Here is a 26,810-nt window from a genome sequence, read left to right as displayed (position 1 = left end):
CACAGCCTCAGCTGCACTAGAAAGTCAGCCACTTTATTTTATAACCTCTCCTGGTATTTATAAAAGGGAAAAATAAATTATCCATCCTGATCATCCACTGTCTTTCCCCAAATCAGCTTCCAAAAATTTTTGTGTTTCTTTTTAAGAGAAAAATTTCAAAGGGAAAAAGTTGGCCTTTATCGAGGACATTCTAAAAAATGCAGAAGTTTAAATACTTTGTCAACAATTTATTGATTAACCCAAAGTGTAACACTTGGAATGTAAAAATGGTCCTAATTAATATTATGATGGGTTTTTGGGGGGAATTAAAGGTTGCTACCACCACTTACGCACAGCAAATTTTGTCTGGGTTTTTTTCTTTTGATTATTATGTTGCTTAGGACTTTAGGTTATTGGACTATTTCACAAATGCTTACACATATGTAGAAATGGAAAATCATCAGAAAGATTTTTTTTACCAGAGCAGGACAAAGGCATACTCTCAAGAAATATTTAAAAAGGAAAAGAAACTCAGAACCACTTCGGAAGGAGAAAAAACATAGCAAATGTATACAATGTCAGTAAAAGAATAATTGCAGAATGTTGAGTGTTTCAGCCATTAAATTCCAGAAAGAAATTATATTAGGGAGATCAATGACAGAAAAGACAACTCAAATTTAAGAGCTGTAACTAAAAAGGAATTTTTTTTTTTTTTTTTTTTTTTTGGCAGGGGAGGTCTTAATTTTTTTTAAGGAGAAGATTTTAAGAGGAAAGAGAAAGTCTACTTGTACAAACTTTGATTTAAAATGATAATATTAGCAACAAAAATGAATTCTGGTTAGATTTCTTTTCAGAAAAAAAGACAGGAATGGACTGGGGGAAATAAAATGGCAGATCAGAAGAGACTTTTACCTCAGGCCTATCGTCAACTGTGTCAGCTACACTCTGCCTCTGGTCAGCTTTCTGGTTTCAGTTCTTTCCTATGGTTAAATTTAAGTGGCTTCTATGTGGTCTGTACCACAGCATATTCTGAACTGACTCATCATTAATGACATTATTTGGAAGCCTGGTACTGGGACTCAAAATCTTGTGAAACAAGCCCAGATTCAGTGTTTAAGTCTTGCTGGTTGAGCTACAGGAGACAGTCTATGAATGCAATGTCACAGAGATTGTTTTCTTTAATGGGAACTGTGAGTTAAGTTTCTAAGGTTCCATTATGTAACTGAGTAAAAAATTCCCTTTCCTGTTTTCATTTACACTTGGGAGGTACGATAAGCACAAACTAGAGAACTCAACATGCAAACCAAACTTGCACTTACATCCATGGTTCAATGAGTTTTACTCAGTATTTATACTTTCTTCCAGGTTTCCATTTAGTGCCAATCTGTTTTCGTTAGCTGAGCCATGAGTAATGATTAGCTGTCATCAATTTTTTAAAAAGTATCATGAATCAATGGCAAAGCAATGTTTTTATTGGAGTGGGCATGTCACTGAAAACTCACTTACTAGGTTCCTGGTAGAACCTCTATGAGATGCTTCTTATGAAGTTAGTTTGTTTATTATTGGATATGTTGGACATGATGGGGCTACATATTTTTAAAGTTTTTATTTGCACTCTTGATAAACTAAAGAATAAACAATGGAAAAGGCAAAACGACAAACCAAAAATGCTTCCCATATAATGAGGTCTAGACTAAATGAATTCAAAGCAAAGATATTATGGAGTCTGTGTGTGTTTATGCGTGTGTGTACGCGTGTGTGTACGCGTGTGTGTGCGTGCCTTTATGCACTTTGGCCTTACTAAAATTGCCTATGTATTTCACATGTATCTACAGCCTCTCCCACAGGAGCATCTTAAAAGACATGTTCTTTCTATTCATAACCCCTAGGGCACTTTATGATGCACTCTTCCCTCAGACCACAGCTATCCAGACCAGACCTGGACAATAGACCCAATTTATGCTGATAAGATTTTCTTTCTCTTTCAAGAATTGAGATTGGGTCATTGAGAAGCTGACAGTGAGATAATGTTAAGCATGTAAACTAAATGGATATGTTAGAATGAGGACTGCTGTAGATGCCATAGTGAGTCAAAGCCATGACATGTAAGCCAAGCAAATGTGGGGGTTTGAAACCATGAGTAAGGTTTGAAACAACACAGACAAGTGGATGGCATGATACGACCTCACTAGTTTAATGGTGGAAATGGAATTTTCAAACTTTGCCAGTAGTTCTTATGGGATCCTAGAAGTTTTGTAACTTCTCTGAGTTCCTGGTTGTTTGTTTTGTTTTGTTTTGTTTTCAGTAAAATAAATGAGTTGACTCTGGAATCTCTATTTTTTTTATATTGTTAACTCTGTTCTCTAGTGATACAACTGTCTGATATAAACAATTTCAGAAATAGTGGTGTTCCTTTGGAACCAGTAGCAAAATGGACCACTGACCTCATTCTACCTTCATTCATTCATTTGACAAGTAGTTGGAGTGTGTACATCTTTAGGCTCCATGGAGCTGTCAGGGACACAATGAGGACGTTGGATGTGGACTCTGCCATTATGGACTTTATAAATGAGGCACATTGGCTGGATAATCACACAAATATATCATCATTAACTTCAGTAAGTGCTATGAAGCACATGTAGAGAGAGCTAGCACAGCATCGAACAAGAGGCTTGGTTGTGTAGTATCTTATTGCAGACTGGCACACCAAGACTCACAACTGAAGGGACATATTTCGGCATGTCACAGTCCCAAAATTCTACATAATAGAACTACATATATATGGAGGCACGAACTAAAATATTTGGTGAAAACTTCTTCCTGGAACCCAGAAAGAAAGCACAGAAATGTTTACTGTGCAAATGAGTAGCATTTTTTTTTTTTTAATGAACGCTTCAGCTCGTTAAAAAGATTTATTCTTGACCTCTTCTCCCCACCCCCATCCTCTATGCCTGCCCTGAGTTTGGAATAGATCATATAGCAGTGATAGTGTACTTAAGCTTCAATTCTTCTTGTAGGTATCACATGTGTCTGAGCAATTTCTCATCATGGACAGCTGGCCTTTGAGACTATGTTTGTGAAAAATTTCAGCTTTTAACCACAATAGTGTTTGCAAAAGTCTAGGCATCTCAGTCAAAAGGAAGAACTTTTGATTAAACATCACTGAAAATGCTAGCACTGAAAAGTTTGCCTAATTATTTGACCCCAAAATTCAAGTTTAAAACATGATTGACACTGCAGGTGTTAAGTGGGTGGATGGTGGGCTCTACTGTATTTACCCTCAAAATTGTTATTTAATTGATGAAAGCTTAGTTTAACAAAAATGATTGAGTTCCTATAAGGTTCTAGCATATTCCAGGGACTAGTGAAATATAAATTAGATATAAAAAAAGGTAACAGATATCTAATACTAATAAATATTATAAAATGTTATCCATTTAAGAATGGAAGTGTGGGCAAACTACAGAATTGGTGAAATGATTATTCTGATGCAGATGGGGTGGGGAGAGGAGCTGCCAGGCTTCTCAGAGGGGTTGAGTTTGCTGGCTGGCTGAGAGCCCACCAGGCAAAAAACGAAGGGAAAACAATAGCCCTTGAGTCAAATCTGACTCATCCCCTTTTTTTGGCTGGGGGGGGGGGGTGCGGGGGAAGGGGAGGCTCAGGAGATAAGATTTTTACAGATAAACATTTTCAATTAATTTGATGATAGGGAACTTTAACCTTGAACCCCAATTAAGCAAAATGTTATCTCCCCAAAAAGAATTCTATTCTTCTCATTAGTAGGCCTACATTACAATTTTTCTCAATTATTATTATATTTATAATTTCATCATAAAACTTTCTAGAAATGTTGTTTTCTCATTTGTTATATAAGCATATAAATAATATCCTTGCTTTTTCCTCTTGGCACACAAAGCCTAAATTATTTACTATCTGGCTCCTTACAGAATGAGCTGGCAAACCCCTGGGTCTAAACGAGAAATAATGAGGATAGCATGAAAGGAGAAGAGGAAATGGACCCGACAGCTAAGACCATCCAGATATGAGTGATTATAAGAGAATATTCATTTTATGAATATGCATAAGTTAATTTGGAAAACACAGGAGTGTAATAAACATGTTTTTGCCTTGTAGACAAAGCAATAAGTTGTTTAAATTAACCATTTTCAATCAGTTGTGGTATCATGAAGTTGCAACTTAAGATCAATAACACTATTCATTTTTAAAAGGGCTTCACACCATTTTCATCAAGTTTAAAAGAAATACGTAGAACTCCTCCATACGTATTGGCATTTTTTACATACCTTCATGTAACTAAGGATGTAAGTTCTTACTTTTTAAAAGAAAACACTATTTTAAAATATGCAAGTAATAGAGCAGATGGCCTTTTAAAAATCCCAACAGTACAAAAAGATTCACTGTGAAAAGTGAGTTTCCATTTTACTTCAGTCTCCTAGTCCCTCAGTTTACCAGTCCTCTCCAGAGACAATTTGCTTTGCCAGTGTTTTATACTTCAGATCTGTGCATATCTAACGTGTACATGTATATAGCTCCAGCTTCTTTTACTCACACTCTCCATGTTGAACTGTAATGTTCCTTTTGCCAGATAATATAATTCAGAGTTGTTTTCATATCCCTTTCTATAGTTCTCCCTTAATAACAGCTGCATAGTATTCTAATGATTGGATGTTGTAATAAATTTTTGTGTACATACATCTTTATGCATGTGTGACTGGATTTCCATACAAAAATTTTCTATAAATGACACTTCAGTGCAGAGGATATTTGTATTTTAAACTGACAAATATTGTCAAGTTGACTTTCAAAAGTTGCACTAATGTATATCATCACCAACCACATATATCATAGTGTATATTTTCTTATCTCTGTCAAAATAATATAATAAGTCAGCTTTTAAATCTTTGCAGGACAGACAGATAGATGAGAAAACAAGGCATTTCCTTGTAATCTTACAGTACGTTTTTCATGTGATCATGAAGTTGGACATCTTTTCATACGTTTAAAGGTTATTTCCTCCTCTTTCAATTGTCTGTTCATGTTTCTTGGCTCATTCTATTGAGATCCTGCTCTGTTTTAAAAATAAAACAGTTCTTGAAAGTACTATGTCAAGGAAAGAAATCTTATTCAAGCCAAATTTTATAGATGGAAATGAAAAAAAACCCTATTGTACAAAGGTTTCAATTACTTTACCAGAAAACAAGAGTTTTGCCCCGTTGGCTTTCTTTTACACCACAGCCTGTGAGAGAGCCACACAAGTCCATGCAATCTATAATCAATATTTTTTGTGACCTAGCCTCCCTATTGATTAGTCAGGTATTGGCCCCAAATCTAAATGAAAAACCTCAGAGATACAAATCCAGGGTAGAACAGAAAGTAAAGTGAATTCCTTTTTATGTAACAGAGACTGGAATAGTAATGGAAAGAAAAGAAAAAACTAGCCAATTTTAATTCACACAGAACAGCTGAAAATTATGCAAAAAACACATTTGAAAGAAGAATGGAATTAAAAATTAAAACACATACACACTTTATCTGAGTAAATTTTAAAGTTAAGTCTTATGTTGTCTTAGGAAAACATGCTTACCAAGTTAGAAGCCATTGCTTTGGCGCAAAGAACATATTTTAAATGAGACAGAGGCTAGACGATCAGACTGCTTTTCTTGGGACCTGTGTTCTTTGCCTGTGTATAACATTTCATGAGGTTTAACATATTAGCTAAAATCCAAAGTAAAGTTCCTCAGAGTTGTGAGTCTGAGCTCAGCATCTTTATGCTTTTTTCTATCAGTAAGTTGTTGAAAAAGTACAGGGATTTATGCATGCACGGCTGCAGACAGAACCAATATAGACACCTAGGAACGCAAAGACATTGAACTAAATGAGCTCAAGATTCTGTGCTTACATGAGGAAAACCTTTAAGGGAAGTTGGTCCAAGTGCTAGCATATGTGTGCTCAGGGCAATTGGCCACAGTCTTCAGAAACTTTCTTCCAAGGTGACTAAATGCCCTCTAAGGTATCTTTCTTGTGGGATCCAGGGTGACACATGTCATCATTCAAGGAGCATTGCTATAAATCAAGTTAAAGCCTTGACAAGAATTTCCTACTTTTATCAGTGGTATTTAATTAGCAACCCTTAAAAATGGAAAAGGAAACCTGAAAGCAGCCTAGAGTCATATTTATTGTGATTTTTTCTGCTAAAACAAGGCTTTGTTATGGATTCCTTTTAATGTTTTCAGTTAAGAAAAGGAATGGTTACTCTGACTTTTCCCCCATAATAGAAGATATGGAGAATTGATTGAATTGGATAATCCCTTTATGCATTTTAAAATAGGAGGTATAGGGGGTGGCCCGTTAGGTCAGTTTGTTGGAGAGTAGTGCTGACAACACCAAGGTTGCCTGTTCCATCTCTGCATATACCACTGTGAGCTGCGCCCTCCTTAAAAAAAGGGGGGGAAAAAAGAATAAAGTAGAAAGTATAGACCTTTTCAGTCTATTTTAATAGTTTATACTTGATGGTCATGTAAAATTTGGCTTCAACCAACCATTTGATTTCCTGTGCTTAACTGTTGTATGCTAAGAAGCTAACGTGTTCCTTGGCAAATTGCTGTTTCAGATGGACCAGTGCTACATGTGTGGTCTTTGGAACACTTTTTGGATCAGCTGTCGACAACAGTGAAATTCTGATATTTAAATTTCCAAATGAGAGATTGATTTTAATAGGCTTATCATATTCATACCATTGGCTTCTCATATCTGTACTGCGTTTTATGATCTCTTTTCTCCTCTTTTCATTTCTCACCACCTTCTTTATCCTTTATCATCCTCTGATCTGACCTCCTGAGCCACCTCCTGTGTATCTCTTGTCCTCTCCACACACTTCACACTCCATTTTTTTGCCTATCTTTTCTCTTTTAAGTGACCAGGAACCTTGCTGATTATTCAGGGACAGCATCCTGACATAAACAGAGTGGCATCATGATTATCCTTTTAAGGACAGATTATGTTAAAGCTGTTTCTATTGTTTGGAGTTTTTGCTTTTGATATTTTCTGGAGTAATTTAAACTACTTTTAGATGTTCAAGTTTTGGATGAAAAAATGGGGTTCTATGGAAAGGAGCCTCACATCTGATCATAAGTTCCTAACTGGGCAGGTCATGGTAGGTAGTCACACCCCAGGCTTATCTTTGCCTTAAGCAAGCCCCATCCATTGTCTTTGTGCATCTAGGTTACCACACCTTTGAAATAGCCTTAACCACCCTCAAGAGAGCATATAATCTTAAGTATCCTGTAATCCAGTCCCCATGTTGCTTCCTCCCACCTTCACATAAACTCTTAGTTCCCTCCTTAATTTCAAATGCATGAAAGAAGCTGCAGAACTGTTATTCCCCAGAGCATTTGAGATCTTGCTCCCACCAATTGTCATCCATTTGGCTGAAATAAAACTCTTGTAAAATTTTTCTACAGTTTTGGATGTTTCTTACATTGTCAAAGTAGTAGTCAAAGAGAAAATCTCGCATGAAAGCAAAAATCACCTGTCCTGCTCCGTCCATTCCATTTTCCTCCCTGCAATTATTTCCTATCTATTTAAGACAAAAATCTGATCCCCTTACTCCTCTGCTTTAAACCTTTCTCCAGTTCTGAATGCTGTTAGGAAAAATCTCAAATCCTTGAGCAGAGCTTCCAAGGTGCTTATATGGTCTAGCGTTCCTCTTTACACTTCTGTACTCTCCTCCCCAGCCCTATGGAGAAGTGAAGGAGTCACGGCTCACAGCGTGGTCTCTGGAGACAAAACACTTAGGTATGGAAACTGGTGCTTCCTGTTTCATCTCATGACCTTGAGCTAGTTACTTAACCTCTCCGTGCCTCCATTTTCTCATTTGCAATTTAAGACAATAACTGAACGTATTTCATGAGGTTGCTGTGAGGATAAAAATGAGATAACACTCAAATATGAAGGGAACTTAGAACAAGGTCTGACGTATAGTAGTAAGTACTAAGTAAGTGTTTGCTATCGTAATTTTAATTCTTTTTATGAGGCTATGCCTTCTTCTGCCTTTGGGTTCCGTACCTGCTCTACTTTCTCTTTAATTCTCACCTTATTTGTATAATCTTTACTCCTCCTTTTTTGTTAGTATGAGTTCTCAAGAGAAACTGAACCAGTAGGACACCAGTGTGTGTGTGTGTGTGTGTGTGTGTGTGTGTGTGTGTGTGTGACATAAAGACTGGCTCATGTGATTATGGAGGCTGGAAAGTCCCAAGATCTACAGGATGACTCAGCAAGCTGGAGACTTAAAAAAGCCAATGTTTAGTTCCAGTCTGAGTTCAAAGGCCTGAGAACCAGGAAAGCCAATGGGGTTAGTTCCAATCTGAAAGCTGGCCACTTGAGACCCAAGATCAGCTCATGTTTCAGTTTAAGTTTGAAGGCAGGAAAAAAGCCAATGTCTTTTGTGCTCAGGCAGAAAGAATTTTCGCTTTCTCTAGTAAGGTCAGACTTTTCTTCTATTCAGGCCTTCAAGAGATGGGGTGGAGCCTACCCACCCCCATGAGGGAGGACAATCTGCTTTACTCAGTGTACTGATTCAAATGTTATCCTCATCCAAAGACACCCTCACAGATACACCCAGAGTGTTGGCCCAGATATCTGGGCACCTCACGGCCCAATAAAGAGGACACATGAAATTAACCATCACAACTGTAAAGTCTCAGGTTAAAGTCCTACCTTTGGGGAGGCTTACCTTGACCCTGAGACTATCTTTCTGTCTTTCTGGACTGTGAGCCCTCTGAGCACAGGGACGTGTTTATCTTGTTTTTCACTGTATTTCTATTACCTAGCACAATGCCTGGCACATGCTAGGCTTTCCATAAATGCTTGCTATAGAATTAGTTACTAAGAGATAATTGTAAGGTTTTGCCATTTTTTATAGTATAAATATTTAAAAATATCCAAAAATACTAGACAAAATACTTTGAGGTATAAGCAGACTATCTAAAAGCCAAGATCTTCCTACTTATATTACTCATTGGAATTATTTCATCTTAATCACAGATTCTGGATTTGCTCTCCACACTGCCTTGCTGGCAAGCATCTAGCAGAATGTGCTGATGTTTGTTGGTAGAAAGCATCATGAATTTTAAATGCAATCTGGTATTTATATCCTTTGACAAAATGGATATAAACAAGTTAGTTTTTAGTTTATTTGGCAAATACTCTGCTTGGTTCATTCAATATATTTATACATACAAATTAGCTAGGAAGTAAAAGACAGTTAAAAAAGTAAACATCATCATATAGTCTTGTTACTGTAGGCAGAAAGAATAGGGCTACGGGGAGAGAGAAGGAAGAAGGGAAGGAAGAAGTAAGGGAAGATACAGGAAAGAGGAGATGAGATCATCCTTAGGAAAAGGTGCAGCTACCAGACCGGCTAGAACTAGATTTTGGTGACCTAGAACCCACCACGGACACCATCTTGCCCCTCAAGGTGAACTTTAGATAATTATAATGGATTATAATACTACTAGCATTGCAGGCATGAAAATCTCCACCCCTTGGGTCGCCATGACAGTTCAGACAAGGGCTAAATAAGGACAAGAGAATACTACCTCCTGACAGGAAGGAGTGGTCAGCGAAGATCCACCTGGGAATGCCTAAGACACCAACCCTAAAACTTGAATATCTTGCCACCCTCATTCTAATAAAATCCTAAGCCTCTTTGTTCTTCAGGGCGGTTACTCTTCTCGTGGCCTAACCACTCTCACACTGTTTTGGGAGTGAACGCTCTTCCTTGCGTTTAATAAATCCACTGCCGGCTTGGATTGGCTTGCTTGGCTTATTCATGCATTCTTGAATTGTTTCCTGTGATGATACCAAGAACCTGTTTTCAGCAACAGTCTTAGATTTGAAATGTCCTCCCACCTTTAGCAATCCTTTTTTTAATGATTTTTGAAAGATATATATGGACTGTCCTCAAAACCTTGTTTGCTGTCAAAGGTTTATTTCATGAGAGTTGTTTTTAGTTTTCTTTTGGCTTTAGACTTTTAACTAGAGTCAGTTATCATTATTTGCAATAGTTACATTCTGTAAAGTCTCTATGAGGCTTGAATTAGCATATATTCAACCATTGCTTCTAGAGGAGTAACAGAGTAAGTTTCCTGCAAGGCTCTGGTCACATTTTTGTCAACCAACCAATGCTTAGCCTTATTTTATGTGTGTTTCTTTCTAAAGATAATTTATTTACTATATATAACACTGAATTCAAAGCTAACAGCACTATAACTCATAATTGAATGCAGCTTAGCTGACACACTCATATTCTCCATAAGGTACATCACAGCCTTCCTGCACTTAGGAACACTAGTTGGGGGCCATTTTAAACAGGAACATCACTGATAGAGACAGCTGAAACAAGAAGGAAGAGTGTTGCCTTGTTTGACCTTAGTTGGGAGTGAATGTGTGTGTCAGGCAACTCAGATTTTTCATTGCTCTGGACATGTTTGTGAATGACTGCAACAGTGCTTCAAGTATTGATTTTGGAGATACAAATAAGTTTTAGTGAGCAGGCAAATTTGTAAATACAGAATCTGCAAGCATCGTCTCTACTAATATCTGTGAATGTTTCTTAAGCATTTTTAGAAGGGATTTTTAAAAATACTGCAAAGAGTTAGCCTTGTAGTCAGGTGTATATGACTTTTGTTGACATTAAAATCATCCAATCTGTAGAGAATTTTTGTAAGACTTTATCTGAGCCAAACTGATGACAATTGCTTGGGAGCAAGATCTCAAATGCTCTGGAGAATAACAGTTTGCAGCTTCTTTTGTGCATTTGAAATTATGGAGAGGATGTGAGGAAAATTAAATGGAGATGGGAGAAAGCAAGGTGGGGATTGGTTTATAGGATGCTAAACAAGATTATGTGCTTTCTTGAGGGTTAATCCTTCTCTTTGAAGGGTGTTAACCTAGATACATAAAAGCAATGGACAGGGCTTAAAACCTCTCACTAAAATAGTTAGAGGCCTGGGGCATGACTACTCAATATGACCTGCCCAGTTGGAATTCACGATCAGATCACCCTATGATGAGGGTACTTTCCATAGAACCCCCCCACCCCTTTATTTGTCCACACCTCTATAACAAAAAGTCTGAATGCACAGTCATATATGATATATATACAAACACTGGGGTTTGTTAAAGTTTTATTTTTCTATGAAACTGAGTTATTCATTCTATATTTCTGAATTCTCTTCTTCAGTATCAGAGATGGGTATAGTCTATGGCGATGAAATTATGGCACAATTATATGAAATTTTTCGATCAAAAAAGTATGAATTTCTCCAAATTTGATTTTTAAAAACTTTATTTCCAATTTTAAAGGTGAAAAAACCAAGGGTTAGATGGACTAGGTGACTTGCTCAAGCCATTCTTTGAGTAAAGACAGCACCAGGACACAGCTACGTTTCCATGACGCATTCTATGCTCATTTCTTCATCTTGCCTCTGTGTGGAAAGATGATCAGCCTATACCAGGTCAAATTGGTGGCTGTGACCTCAGTAACTTTCTATTTTAGTCATTTCCAACATTTAAAATGTGTCAGAATGGTCAGAATCAACTAAAGGGCTGTTTAAAACACAGATTTCTGGGCTCACCCCAGATTCTATAGGTTAGGCTAGAGTTTGACAATTTCTATCTCTAAGTACCCAGGTGGCTGGGGACCTCTATTGCTATGCTACTTGAACCAATTTCACTGGACGAAGTTTCCTAGTGAGGTTGATGTAAGAAGACAGGTTGGACTTGCTACTCTGCTGTCTTCTTAGTTCTGCTACCTGTCTCAGCATGCATGCAGAAATGTGTTCTCTGTGATTGTATCTTTGATACAGGTCAGCTTTGAGCTATTTATTTAATTCTTGAAACTCTTCTGAGAGTAATTGAAAAATCAATTGGTTCTGAAATAGAGCTTTCAAGATGGGACTGGCCAGAAACTCTCAATTAATGAAAGCTATTAATCTCAAGATATAATACAGTATGGATCAAAGAGGAACTAACAGTTAAGCTTCTCTGTTATACAAGTCCTCTGTTCCAAAATCTTTTATAATACTGGCCTATAGTTTTTAATATTTCTTAAGAATACCAAGGTACTAAGAGAAGGCAAAATATTTCACTTTGAAAATCCTGGAGTTATCTACATAATGTTAAATTTCCCTCAGCATAGTTTTTAAAGAGGGTAAGCAAATGTAATATATTTTTAAGAAGATTTCTATTAGAAATGGTCTGAATAAAAAGAGAAAGCTTCATGATCTAAGGGAAGGCTTCTTGTGTTAAAAATCAGTGATGAAATAGTCTTAATCTCAGTGTGTCAACAAAGTAGGCATTGTATTTGTGTGGAACAGACAATTTAGGATATATTAGGGGCTCACAAAAAAGGACTAAACCTTAGCCTTTGAATATTTAGGTTTCATTTGAAGAGACAATGGCCCAATGGACTATTTTGTAGTCTGTGGTTTATGCTCATGCTTTGTTCTCATCATTTAGCTTCTCTCTGGTTTCTTCATCTATTTTAATGACTCTCTCTCATTCTATATCCTCTCTACTTAATGGATTCTTCATACTGTCTTTTATATGTTAAAAACGTCTCTTTTTGTTTGTCTACTGACCTGAAGAACCTCAGGACTTCATTGACCTACTCCATGTTGAGCAATGGGGGTACAGCAGTGAATGGGTAGGAAATTTCCCTGACTTCATGGCATTAGCATTTTAGTGGAAGAAAAAGACAACCGGAAAACAAGAAGTAAAAGTATGATACATTCTAAGAGGCACATTAATTGATGATTTTGATGGAGGGAGGAGATAGTGAGATTCTTTAGAACACTAATTCACAAATTGGCTGCAATTAGAATCACAAGTTTGGTTTGTTTTGATTTAATTCTGATGCCAGGATGCTTCTCAGGGTACCTCACAGGAGTGGGACCTGGTCAACTGAGGTTTTTATAAGCTTCCTAGGTGATTCTGATACAGTAAGGGTTGAGAACTACTGCTTTAAGAGAAAACCTCTTGAAGAAGATGATATTTGAACTGAGACCTGAAGAAGGAGGGAGAAACCATCGTGGCAGACGGGAGAGAAGATTGTTCCAGACAGAAGAAACAGCTGTTGCAACAGCCCTGATGTTGGAAAGACTTGGCATGTACAAGGAGCAGAATGGAGGCCAGCCATAGCTGAAGCACAGTAGGTGAGAGGGAGGATGGAAATGGAAAGAGGCAAGTAGTGCTCAGCTCATACCAGAGTTTGAATTTGACATGTTTTATATGTCTGAGTTTTATATAGGATGAGAAGTCACTGGAGAATTTTAATCAGGTGAATGACATGATCGTAAGTATTATTTAAAAGAACTCTGGCTGCCATATGAAAAATGGATTTTAAGAGATCAATGGTGGTGGTAGAGAGACCACATAAGGAGGCTCTGGACTCAGCCCCCTAGAAAGATGATGGTGGCTTGGATAGGGTGGTGGCAGTGGGGTAAAAGGAGTGCACAGACATGGAAAACATTTTGGAAGAGAAACTAGTAGGACTTGCTCCGTATCTATTATCTAACTTCCCAAGAAAGAGAATCGGAGTAGTGAAGCAATCACTCACATTGATAAACCCTCTCCAATTCCCATTACAGAGCGCCATGCCATCTTACAGGCTATTGGTTTTCTTTGTGCCAATCAATGGATGGGTGCCTTAAGATCTGCAGCTCAAATGAGTCATGGCTCAAGATGCAGCTCATAGGATGCAAAGCAAGTTACTGAATTTTGCCGTGCACTTTTTTCTCCAAATTTGTGAGGGAAAAATAAGGATGTGCATTACACGTGGGTAGTACTAATTCCATATCTATATAAATGTTTTTACTTCATTTATTTATGCTTATGAGTTAAAAGTGTAACTCTAGAAATCAATAATGATATCCTTATGCAAAATAATATCCTGGAATATGATAATCGGTTTTGTTGAACGTACATGAACTTGCGATGATAAAGAGTTCTTGGCCTTCTATGATGTGCAAAGTATAACACATTTATTACTGGTACATAAAATTTCTTGTACCTTGTATCTGTTCTTGTATTTTATAATTATTTGTTACATAAAACTTCTTGTACCATAGTGTGTTAAAAAATAAATGCTAAAATTCCTTTATAATACAAAAAACAAGTACCTAAATGTAAACAAATAAAAATTTGAATTAAAAAATTAAAACAAAAGATTTTTTTCCCTGAAAGTTTGGGCCAAAAACGTGGGTGCACATTATACACCGGAAAATATGGTAATTCATACAGAAGAAAGAGCTTTATTTAGGGAGGGGTTAAAGGTATAATAGTTATTCACACTTTCTTAGATGTTCCTTTAATAACCACTTTTTAAATAATATTTGTCTTTAGTGAATAGCATAATGGTCAAATATAAATTATGAAAACTTTAAACTTCTAACACAAGGATGTACATAAATATGTTAAGACATGAATGTATCCAAAGCCGAGTTTTGCAGGGAACTAAAATTTTGCCACCCTGAAGCTGCCTTTTGGGATATTGATTTTAAGCTGTTTATTAGGAAACAAAAGACTCAGAAAGAATATTTAACCTTCCCCCCTTTCCTGCCCAAGAGATACAGAGAGAAAAATCTGCTTCAGGAAGGGAGCCTTGGTGTAATCACCTTAAGAATCTTCACCCTAGCTTACATCAGGAAGACGCCAAGGCTGTTAGCTACATACTTCCTGTGTCCCACTGTTTCTGAGTTGCCCGGCAAGAATTTTCCTGCCGTGTATGTTCCGCTCTTCCTCAACTACCCATAAATCTCCCAGTCTCACTTCTGAAATCTAATACCCCTTCTCCCCTTTTTTCTCCTTTGTCTTAGGAGAAAAAGAGGTGTTGCCTCACCTCTTTGGAATTTTCATGCTTCTGTGAATTTCTCATGCACATGTATTAAAATTTTGATTTTCTCCTGTTAATCTGTCTCTGTTAATTTATTAGCCCAGCTAGACGAAATTAGAAGGTGAGAAGAAATGTATTAATTTTTTCAGCCCTTGCATTTAATAATAAGAAAGTTTATTATTATTATTATTATTGTTATTATTATTTTGATTGGGTTATTCTGTTGGCCTCAGAATGCACAGCTAAACTGTGACTTTATAAAAAAAATGCACATAGAAGGTTGGTTTTAAAGGAGAAAGAAAATGTTATGTGATTATTGTTACATTGTCATAGGTTAAGTTTGGGAAAAAAACTAAAAATATATCTTTTTTAACATAGCTTGTCATATGCAAAAATTCACATGTTCAAAGAAATCTTGTAAATGAGAGTACTCCTCTAAAAATGTTATAAAGTCTCCAAGTTTCTTGTGAAAAAGTAACACCTGGAAAAAATACTTTAATGTTTTCAACGAAAACTCACCATGTTTCCCTTAATTTTCCAACATTTAAAGTACTAAGTATTTGGGCACTTATTATTCATACATCTTAAATGTGATGGTCAATTACTTTTGCCTGAGACCACATGGGCAAAACATACATTTGTGAGCCTGCACAGATCCAATATTTTGATTCATTAACCTGTGAAGTAAGAAATCCTTGATTTTATTTTTGTAAAGAGAAGAGAAAACACGAAAGCCAGAACAAAAATAGTATCTTTTAATGTTTCTTTTTCCTCATGGATTTCTCAATTCTCTGTAATGGATACTTTCCATGAGTCCTTAAAAAAGGATTTTTGTTAGCCAGAGAAAATTTCCATCAGCTTTCTTGCTTGCCAAAATTACTGAGGCCTCCTGACGGCCATATGTACTAGCCCAATAATAACAAACTCTGCCTCTGAATTTTAGTTGCGTGTAGAAAAACAGCTTAAATCATATGTTCATTTTGCCACTTGTATTTTAACCTGAATTATGCTTTCCTTCCTTGTTCAAGAATTACTAAGATTTATTACTTGAATAGTTATACTATGCACTATACTGGACAACAAATATTAGCCTGTTGACAGAACTATGCAGGAATTCCCTTCTAGGTTGAGCCACTGACTAACATTCAGTTTTAAGATATTCCGCTTGTGAATAGGAAAACTAGTCAGAATAGGAAAGTTATAGAAGCTCAGATGATTTGAATAAATGCTGATATAGTACGGAAATCAAAAGCATGGATCATAGGACTATTTCCTTTCCCATCTTTCACTCCTTTGGACTTCGGCTTTCCTTACCTCCAAATGAATGTCTTCTAGTTCTTTTGTTCCAGGCTTCGTCTTCCATTTTCTTGTCCTTTGCTCCTGCAGCTGGTATGTAGTTCTTATCAAGTTCTCATACCTTCTTTCTTTCTTTCAAACTTTGGGAAATCTCCACATGCCAAGAGAAACCCTGGAAATGAACTGATAAACACTTCCTTTCTCATTCAATTCATTGGGTGTGGCCCACACACAGTGTGAATGAGATGATTTCACAGCATAATCTGAGGCTGTTCTAGGCATAGAGGACGTCTGACTGTGTGACACACACATCCCACAGAATCAGCGTCAGCATCACGGGAAATACTTTTTCAGATGGTGATTAACTTTCAAATGTTTCTTTTCCAAAATGAGCCAGAGGGAAAGAGCAACAAAAGAATATAAGAATGAGAAAAAAAGGACCTCTTACCCCTGAAATAAGCTATTCCCAAGTAACAGGTATCTACACACAATACTTTGCTGAGAATTCAATTGAAGGAGAGTGATTTCATCACACAGATACAAACAAAAGAGCAGCGATTAGAGATAAGGGCATATAGACAATAAGATTCATAAGAGAGTAACTGAAAATTCTCTGCAATGAGTGTTAAAGACTTGATAAGAAACAGAAATTCTGGAATACATGCTTATGGATCAGGACCAGTGCAGAACATGACAGACGATTAGGAAGCCACACCAACCAACAAAAGGGAAGGAAAATAGGAATTGGACCAGGGAAGATTAATTTCCCTGCTGTATTACTTTCCTATTGTTGCTGTAACAAATTATCACAAATTCAATGGCTTAATACAATACAATTTTGTTATCTTACAGTTCTGGAGGTCAGAAATCTGAATGGGTCTTACATGACTAAAATCAAGGTGTTAGAAGAAATACAGGGCTGTATTCCTTCTGGAAGTTCTAGGGGGAAACCTGTTTCTTAACTTTTCCATCTTTTAGAGGCTTTTACTGATGCCCATCTTTTTTATTTTTATCCCATAGTTTCAGCATAATAACTGCAGTGTTTAGTGAGAGGTGGCTATGCCAGTTCATGTCATGAAATTGTTGGGGAACAAAAGTAACCGGAAGCAGTTGTAGTGATGGAGAAACTGACCTAAAATGGTTCCCTGCCAGGTGGAACTAACCTAAAATGGTGGCCTGAGTGGAGAGAGAAGTCCCCAGTCTAAGCCCCAGCCCACTTCCGCATAGCCCACTCCAAGCCACACTCCAAGCCAATCACCAGACGACACTTACCCCTTCCTCAACTCAAGGAAGTCCCCAACCCATAAACACCTGCTCAAAACTTTGCTAGGGGCTCAGTATTTTGGGAAAGATCCCACTGAGACCGCCGGCGTAATAAAGCTGACCTACCTAACTCTCTGAGTGCCGCTTGGGTTCTTTCCAGTCCTGGTATCCGTAACAGTAGAGATTATCAAAGGAGTCTGTTAAGTACATGCAAATCATACTCTGGGCTCTCCCAGAAATGCTTGCAAGTTACTCACTGAAGATGGATATTATTGTGAAAAATGCAGGCAAGGGCCTGTGTAATTTGAGTTGTTAGTATGGTGATCTTTGGATTTTGGATTACATGTACATTGTCTATTCCTGAGATTGAATTCAAGCATTCCGAGCTAATCTTTTTTTTTAATTTTCATATATCCTAAATTCTATAATCCATTTAGATATTGCTAAAGATCATTAGATATTGCACCAGATAAATCCCAATTGAACTTTGATAATACATTTTAGTGTTGAAGTTGAGTAGTCTCTTTAGACAGTACCCTTTAGGGTCTATCAGATACTCCTGTTTAGGTGAATCACATATAACATGAATGACTCAAAAGTGTCATAACATAAGATCCACAATTGTTCTCGTTTCTCTGACATCAAAAAAAGATGTACCCTACTTAATTTACTCTTATTTATGTAATTTCAAATGATATGTGTATATATTTCTTCAATTTAGGATATTATTTCCTTCCACAAAACTGTATTTAATTTACATTTTAAACAGCTTTAGTAAGGTTAATTGACATACAAAGAACTGCACATATTTAATGTGTACAATTTGATGAGTTTGGACATATACAAATACCCATGATATCACCACCACACTCAAGGTAAGAGGCATATCCAGTACCTCCCAAAATTTCCTTGTGTCCCACCACTTTTCTGTGTAGAAAGATACTCAACATTATTAATTATCAGAGAAATGCAAATCAAAAATGCAATGAGATATTGTCACCGGAAGCTCACAGGCATGTCCAAGAGAGGACTCAACCCTAAACAGCAGTGACCAGGTTCTTGTCTTTGCACAAGAAAGAATCAAGAGCAAGACAGATGCAGGAAAGCACAGGAAGTTTATTGAAACAACACTACACACTTGAGAGGGAAGTGCAGGCGTACTCAGAGATTGAGTCGCACCAAGGAAGCCCTGACGATGGGTATTTATACCTCCCAAGGCAGGTTTTGGTAACATCTCATTGTAGTAATAGCAATGTAAATGACATTATAATTAGCTAAAGATCACATCTCCATCAAGGGGATTAGCCTTGCTGGATGAAGCTGGTTCTTGTTCTTCTCCAGCTGCAGGTGCTGGATACAGTCACTTGTGTAACCAGGGAGAAACCTCAGCCGTATCCTAGAGGGGTTGTCAATTTCCTACTACCTATCCTGCCTCAATATTACCTCACACTGGTTAGGATGACTATTATCAAAACCCCCCAAAGACAGCAAGTTGGCAAGGATGTGGAGAAATTGGAACTCTTGTACACTGTTGGTGGGAATGTAAAACGATGCAGCAGCTATGAAAAACAGTATGGAGGTTCCTTAAAAATTAAAAATAGAATTACCATATGATTCAGCAATCCCACTTTTGGGTACATAGGAAATGAAATCAGGATCTCAAAGAGATACCTGTACTCTCATATTCATTGCAGTATTAGTCACAAGAGCCAAGAAGTGGAAACAATCCAAATGTCTATCCACAGATGAAAAAAGAAAACGTGATACATACATGCAATAGAATATTATTCAACCTTAAAAATAGATAGAAGGAAATCCTGCCATTTGCCACAACATGGATGAAACTGGAGGACATTATGCTAAGTGAAATAAATGTCAAAGAAGAACAAATACTGCACGATTCTACTTATGTGAAGTATCTAAATTAGTCAAAGTCATAGAAGCAGAGAATATTTCATTTCCATTTCAGTGTTCCATATGCTCCTGGACGCGTGGTTAAATTTTGTATACATGATCCTTAGAGTGATGGGAAAATAAGTTTATCATATATCATCTATAATACTGTTAGAAAATCCTTTGTTAAAAATATATTCCTTTGTGTTGAGACAGTCTCTCCAAATTTTTTTTTTATAATGTATATCCTCCTAAGAAAAATGGCTCATTATGTCTTCATTAATGCTAGGTCATATTTTTATCAATTAGTTTCTTAGATAGTAACTACTTTGCAATGAAGTTGATGAGGGCGCTAATATAGAGCATTGAAGGAGGAATTCTGTAGGAATATAGATGGGCACAATACTTCTTAAAAAGTGGTTGACAGTAGAGTTGGAGAAAGAGGAGTGTCTAGACGGAAAAGAAAGAAGTAACAAAAATGCCCTGGTGAATAAACTCCAAAGATAATCTTTGTTTAAGTGATAATTTTTCTTTGAACATCCTCGGGAGAAGAGGCTTACCCTAGTACCTTTGAAGATATCCTCAATATGCCTCTTAAAACATGCTTTAAGAGTCAGTGATATAGTGTTTAAAATTTTGGCATATGAAAAAGCTATGATGGTGTGGAAGGAGAACGTATTTGGTTTGGTGTTCTTTGGCTTAATGATTCAGAGAATAGCCACAGAAACCCTTATAAAATTGTTTAAGTAATTCTCTGCATTGTAGCTTCTATTAATATTTGCATCTTTAGTATGATAATTCTTAATTAATACAGAAGACAATCTTTTCTAGACATCAGACTTGGCTTTTAGAAAACTACACATTTTTGTTGACGTCATTAAGATAGTAGATGATTTGGGAGGACACGATTACATCTATTTACAAGTACTGGAGGTGGGACTATGGAGCACATAAGAACAAAATCCATCTGGTGTTTATGTGAGTTTGTTTATAAAGGCAGTTTCCACTTTAAGAACTGATTGTTTTTAAAAATTCATTTTGAATGTCAACTGTAATTAAATTTTTTTTTAAAAAAGCATGTATGTATTTTGTAAGGATACACTCAAACTGTTAAGATGGTTATCTTTTGGGCATGATATTTGAAGGGACTCTAACCCTGTCACTATTATTTTATTACTTACAATTGTCATAGATTATTTTTAAAAACGATCACCATTTCTTTTAATCATAAAGAAATGCAAAATGTTAAAAAAGATTCATTTTGAAGTCTGTTGTTTGGGATTTAGAATACATTTTCCCTTAGAACCAAATGTATTATATAGAGGCTATGTTCTCTCACCAGCTCTCAAAATCCTCTTTAACCCACAGCATTCCTGAAATGTCCATGAATAGTAACACAATTTAAAAAACACTATTGTACAATACTGCTTTCTAGAAGAATGAGCCTGAGTATCAACTGGGGATTCTGGAGCATTCTCTTTCCTTCACCTACTGCCAAGTCATGCAACGAGAGAAACAAATTAATAAATAGAAAGAAAATAAATAGATAGATAGATAGATAGATAGATAGATAGATAGATAGATAGATAGATAGATAAATTGGAAGAGAGTGCTGAAAGTGCTAAGGGACTCACCCACAGCAAAGCATAGAGAAAGCAATTAAATAGAAGAAATACAAGGTGGATCAATCAATATTGTGAATGTTTAAATTATAAACCATTTTTTACAGTAAAAATTAATTGCCATTAATACCCTTTAAAAATACTCTCCCTCGCTTTGAACACACTTATCCCATCGTTCTTGTCACTTTCTGAAGCAGTTCTGGAAGTCCTCTTTCGTGAGTGTCTGTAGTTGTACTGTCATGGCTGCGTTGATGTCCTGAATCGATTCAAAACATTTTCCTTCCATGGTCATTTTGACTTTGGGGAAGAGCCAGAAGTCGCATGGTGCCAGATCTGGTGAATACGGTGGATGAGGACGCACTGTAATATTTTTATTTGAGAAAAATTGCCCTACCAGAAGCGATGTGAGACACGGAGCCTTTCTGTTGTGATCACAAAATACAGTTCACGCTGTTGCCAAGTGCCATCCAACAGAGAGACAGGGATCTTCATAAGGGAAGTGGCACATCAAACCTTATAACAGTGTGTGACAAGTTTCAGCTTGTTCAGTGTAGTCAGCCGGGTGTGAGCTACAGCTGAGAGAAGGTGTGTTTTAAAGTGTGCCATAAATCATGCTCCATCATGCCAGCACTCCATGTCACACATCGCTTCTGGTACTGCAATTTCTATCAAATAAAAACATTACAGTGTCCTCATCTACCTTATTTACCAGATGTGGCACCGTGCCACTTCTGGCTCTTCCCCAAAGTCAAAATGATTCAGGACATGGAGACAGCCATGACAGTGCAACTAAAGACACTCATAAAAGAGGACTTTCAGAACTTCAGAGAGTGGCAAAAACAATGGGATAAGTGTGTTAGAAGAAGGGGAAGTATTCTGAGGGGGATTAATGGCAATGTGTCTTTTACTGTAATAAATAATTTTTTAATTTGAACATTCACAGTACATTTTGATTACACCTTGTAGAGCAGTTGTAAGAGATAGAAAGTAAACTGAGAGGCTTCTAGAAGAGATACAGGAGAACAGAAAAATATGAGAAAATCAAAGAAGCAATATTTGAAGAGAATCTCTGAGAGCTTATTATATGGAAGAACAAAATACCAAGAGTTGCTAAAAACAACTTTGAAGAAGAATAAGGTAAAATTATAAAACAATAATAATATATAAATGATGGAAATTATAAAAGAATGGTAACCAACATAATGGTGTTGAAGCAGGGCTAGATAAAGGGATCAATAGAATAGAATAAAAAACTAAGAAACAGATCTAGCTATATGAGGTTGGACAATTAGGTTCGCCAACTCATCCTAGAAAAAGTGCTACATACCTCATTGCTAAATATCACTACAGTCACCTTTGAAGTACTCCCCTTGGGAAGCTATGCACTGACACCAGCGCCTAGTCCACCCTTCAAAGCAATTTTGGAACTCTTTTTCTGGAATGGCCATCAAAGCTTTTGTATTACCCTTGGTGTCCTGAATGTCATCAAAATGTCTTCCTTTCAATATTTTCTTTATTTTTGGGTAAAAAAAAGAAGTCATTGGGGACCATACCAGGTGAGTAGGGAGGGTGTTCCAATACAGTTATGTCTTTACTGGCTTAAAAACTCCCTCACAGACAATGCCGTGTGAGCTGGTGCATTGTCGTGATGCAAGAACCATGAGTTGTTGGGGAAAAGTTCAGGTCATCTAACTTTTTCATGCAGCCTTTTCAGCACTTCCAAATAGTCAACTTGGTTAACTGTTTGTCCAGTTGGTACAAATACATAATGAATAATCCCTCTGATATCAAGAAAGGTTAGCAACATCATTGAATCAAATTGATGAACTTAATTGTCATACCTCTTGTATGGAAATTTGATATAACAGTGGAATTGGCATTACACATTACTAGAGAGATGCAATAAATTATACTGAGTAGTTATTCATATTGAAAAACATAGTTATATTCCTTCTTAAAACTATACACAAACAATAAATCTAGGTATTATATTTACTGCTAGTAAGCTTTGTGGGTGAGAAAAAGGGGTTCTATGTGAAATAACCTCACAGGGTGATCTGGGTGATCTGGTCATAAATTCCTAACAGGACAGGTCATGGTAGGTAGTCACACTGTCATACCACTTCTTTACTAAAAGGTTTATCTTTGCCTTAAGCAAAAGCAAGCCCTGTCCATTATTTCTGTGCATTTCAGTTAACACACCTTTGAAATACCCTCTTTCTAATACCTGACTATGCTTTCAGGCCCCTCAAGAGAGAACATAATCTTTACTATCCTGTAATCCTAGCTCCCTTATTGCTTCCTCTCACCTTGGTGTCATCTTCCTTATCTTCCCTCCGTAATCTCAAATGCATAAAACAAAACTGCAAACTGTTTTTCTTGGACGCATTTATTTCAGACCATTGAGATCTTGCTTCCAGGTGTATCCTCGATTTGCCTCAAATAAATTTTTATAAAAATTCTCTATAGGTTTTGACATTCTTATGTTGACAGCTTATAAATTAATATGAGCTCACATATGTTTGCAATATGGACCTGTATTAAGTTTCTATTGCTGCTGTAACAAATTACCACAAATTAAGTAGCTTAAAACAACACAAATTTATTATCTCACAATTCTGGAGGTCAGAAGTCTGAAATAGGTGTCGCTGGTTAAAATCAGGTGTCAACAGGGCTGTGTTCCTTTCTGGAGGTTCCAGGAAAGAGTCTGTTTCCTTGTTTTTCCTAGCTTAGAAGCTAGGCAGTCTGCAGTCCCCGGCTCCATTCCTCTACCTTCAAAATCAGAAACATTGAGCTGAGTCCTTTTCATACTGCCTTCTCTCTGGTTCTTCCTCTCATTCTTTTGCCTCCCCCTCTTGCACTTGTCAGGACCCTCGTGATGACTTTGAGCCCAACTGGATAATCTAGGATAATCTCTATATCTCAAGGTCAATCGATAAGCAATCTTAATTCCTCTTTGCCATGTAAACTAACAGGCCCACAAGCTCTGGGGATTAGGACAGGGACTTCTTTGAGGGACTGTTATCCTGCTCCCCACAGGAACTATCTAGTAAAGTTTAATTTGCTTATGTCTAATGATTTTGCAATTTCATTTCTAGGTATAGTCCCTTCAGAAAATATAGCACATATCCAGGAAAATTTATATAAGACAGTTGCAACATTGCCTGATAGTTAAAAATTAGAAACAATCTAAATGTCTATCAGCAGGAACAGGGATAAATTGTGGTCTATTGGTACAATCGAATATTACACAACAGTTAAAAATAATGAACTAGAGGCTACAAGTGTCAACCTGGACACATCTCAATAACAAAATGTAGGAAGCTATTTATTCCATGGTACCATTTTTTATAAAGATTAAGAACCAGCAGACAACCATATTTTGTTTATGGACATACTTGCCTGAGATGTAAATAACCCTCACCTAAACTACAGTGGTTTTAGAGTCACCTTTAGACTTTCACTTTAGTGTTTATGCCCACTCATAAACACATAGCCTTCTATTGCAGGGATTAGTAAATTATGGCACTCTGAGCAACCCACCTGTTTTTGTGAATAAAGTTTTATTGAAAATATAGACTACCAACCTTTTTGTAAATAATGTTTTGTTGGACTAGAGCCATATCCATTCCTTTATTATCTATGGCTGCTTTCATGCTACATTGGCAGAGTTGAGTTGTGACAGAGACTGGATGGCTCTCAAGTCTAAAATATTTACTATGGGCCTTTTAAGAAAAGGCTGGTTAGTGTAATTAGTACTGGTTGAGATGACACCACTTGTTCAGTCCCAGGCATTGAGCTGGTCCCTCAAAGTTGGAATGTTCTTGTGATACAATGGTGTTTACAGGGCCCTGCCCTCAAGGGGCTTAGGCTAATAGAGAAAGAGAAAAGTAAGCTCAGGGAAAGGTAAGTTTACACTTCAGGAAGGAAATTATTTAAAACAAAATGAAGTGGGAAATGATAAGTTTTCCTCAGAGGTTGAAAGGACAAATAAATGAGGTTTAATATATAAAGCACCTGGCTCAAAACAGGATTTCAATGCTGTGGGTTTACTATTTCGTCTATATTTATATGTGTGTGATTGCCATCATCCTTTGATACTGCATTAATCAAATAAATGGAGTGGGGGGGGGAAAGGCAGAAAAAGAATGTTTAGAAGAGGAGAAAGCTGCAAGTGTATTAAATAATGGAAAACAAGAAATGCCAATTTTTAGTTTTTACAACTTTATATTTCAAAAATAATAGTTTTGTTGATTCTGTATTATCTTTTTTTACTTCACTGAAAATGCAAAACAGTCATTTTCACCAGAAACAGCCATTTGATTCCCCTAGTGCTCACTGTAAATAAAGTGAATAAGATTTCACAAATTATTTTACATGAGCTTTCATGCTAATATATGCTGGGACATACATGCCTACAAATTGTAAATATGGTTGATTTATAGCATGCCAAATAATTTTTTTTGAAATAAATCCTCTTCCCTATGAGAAAACACATTGTTTTCTTTAATGGATTCTTAAGGTTAAAAAAAGTGTAGATAAGTTTTTGTCATAATCATTAACCACTTTCATTTACTGAGTTTCCAACACCTGTTAAATTCTCTGCAGAACATGTTTAACTCTGTTACTACTTGGTGGCCATGAAAGTTATTTTGGCTCCTGTGATCTTTTAAGAGAAAAAACACTTTCATTTCTCTCTAGGAAAATAATAGTTTATATGTAACATATTTTTTTTTCTTCTTCGGTTCTCTCTGATTATTCAATGGCTCCAAGTATTTGTTTGTTCTTTTGGGAGTTCTGCTAAGGAGGGGCTGGCACTTCACTTGAACAAATGATTTTCACTTAATTACAAAACTATTGTTACCTGGTCTTCCTTCCTTGATATTTTTTTCACATTTTCATCTGTCAGTGGAAGTCTCATAACTATGAGATTTTTAGAACTAATTCATGATGCTAAAGCTTCTTAACAGTGCGTTTTGCTCTTTCTCTGGTAGAACCTCACCAGGCTATTAAATTTGCTACTACGGCTAGACTTTCTTGCTTAGTTCTATTACGTGCAGCATCAAAATGATATTTCGTTAACAAATAGGAAGGGAACTTTAACCTTTTCCTAATAAAATGTTTATTTAAATTAAATTTAATAGTTCTCCTGTGGTTTTTATTAGGTTTCATTTTTTCCTTCAGCCAGCAATGATCTACTTAAGAAGGAGCAAGAATGGATCCAAGTAGTAACACAGCAGGAAAGTGTTGTTCCATTTGGGAGGGAAAGACTAGCTGGTGCTACAGTTTGGACAACAGGAACGGAAGCACACTGCGGGCAGAGTTCAGAAGGCATGCCTTGTGAAAGTCCTGCTCATCTACAAAATAAAATCCCAACTTGTCCAAGGCCACATTTTATAACATCCAGTAAATGAAGTTTTGAAATAGGATATACTTGAGAGGTTATACATTTAATTTCTGCCCTTGACTTCAGAAACTTTAGCTGTTTAATTTTCCTCTTAAGAAATCATTATTAAATGGTATTAAATTATTAAATTGCATTAAAATATGTTTAGAATTCTAAAATCTAAAATAATAGAATATGTTTAGATTTCAAAATTGTTGCTTTACTATTGGTGCATTTTGCAACTATTTATCTTTTAAATGCAGAAGTTCCGGCATACAACTTCAAATGCATTATTTTCCTCTTGGCTGGTATGGTCCATTTAAATAAAGATTACATAATGCATGGTGTACAATGTTGGATGAATTGAACAGTAAGGTCAATTTAATGATAGTCTGAATTGAATTAATTAAGAAATTTAGTAGACATTTAAGTCATTGATTTACAAAAATGTTTTGTT

Source organism: Rhinolophus sinicus, linkage group LG01, assembly GCF_036562045.2.
Source record: "Rhinolophus sinicus isolate RSC01 linkage group LG01, ASM3656204v1, whole genome shotgun sequence".
NCBI lineage: Eukaryota > Metazoa > Chordata > Mammalia > Chiroptera > Rhinolophidae > Rhinolophus > Rhinolophus sinicus.
Note: the sequence above shows the minus strand (reverse complement) of the source record.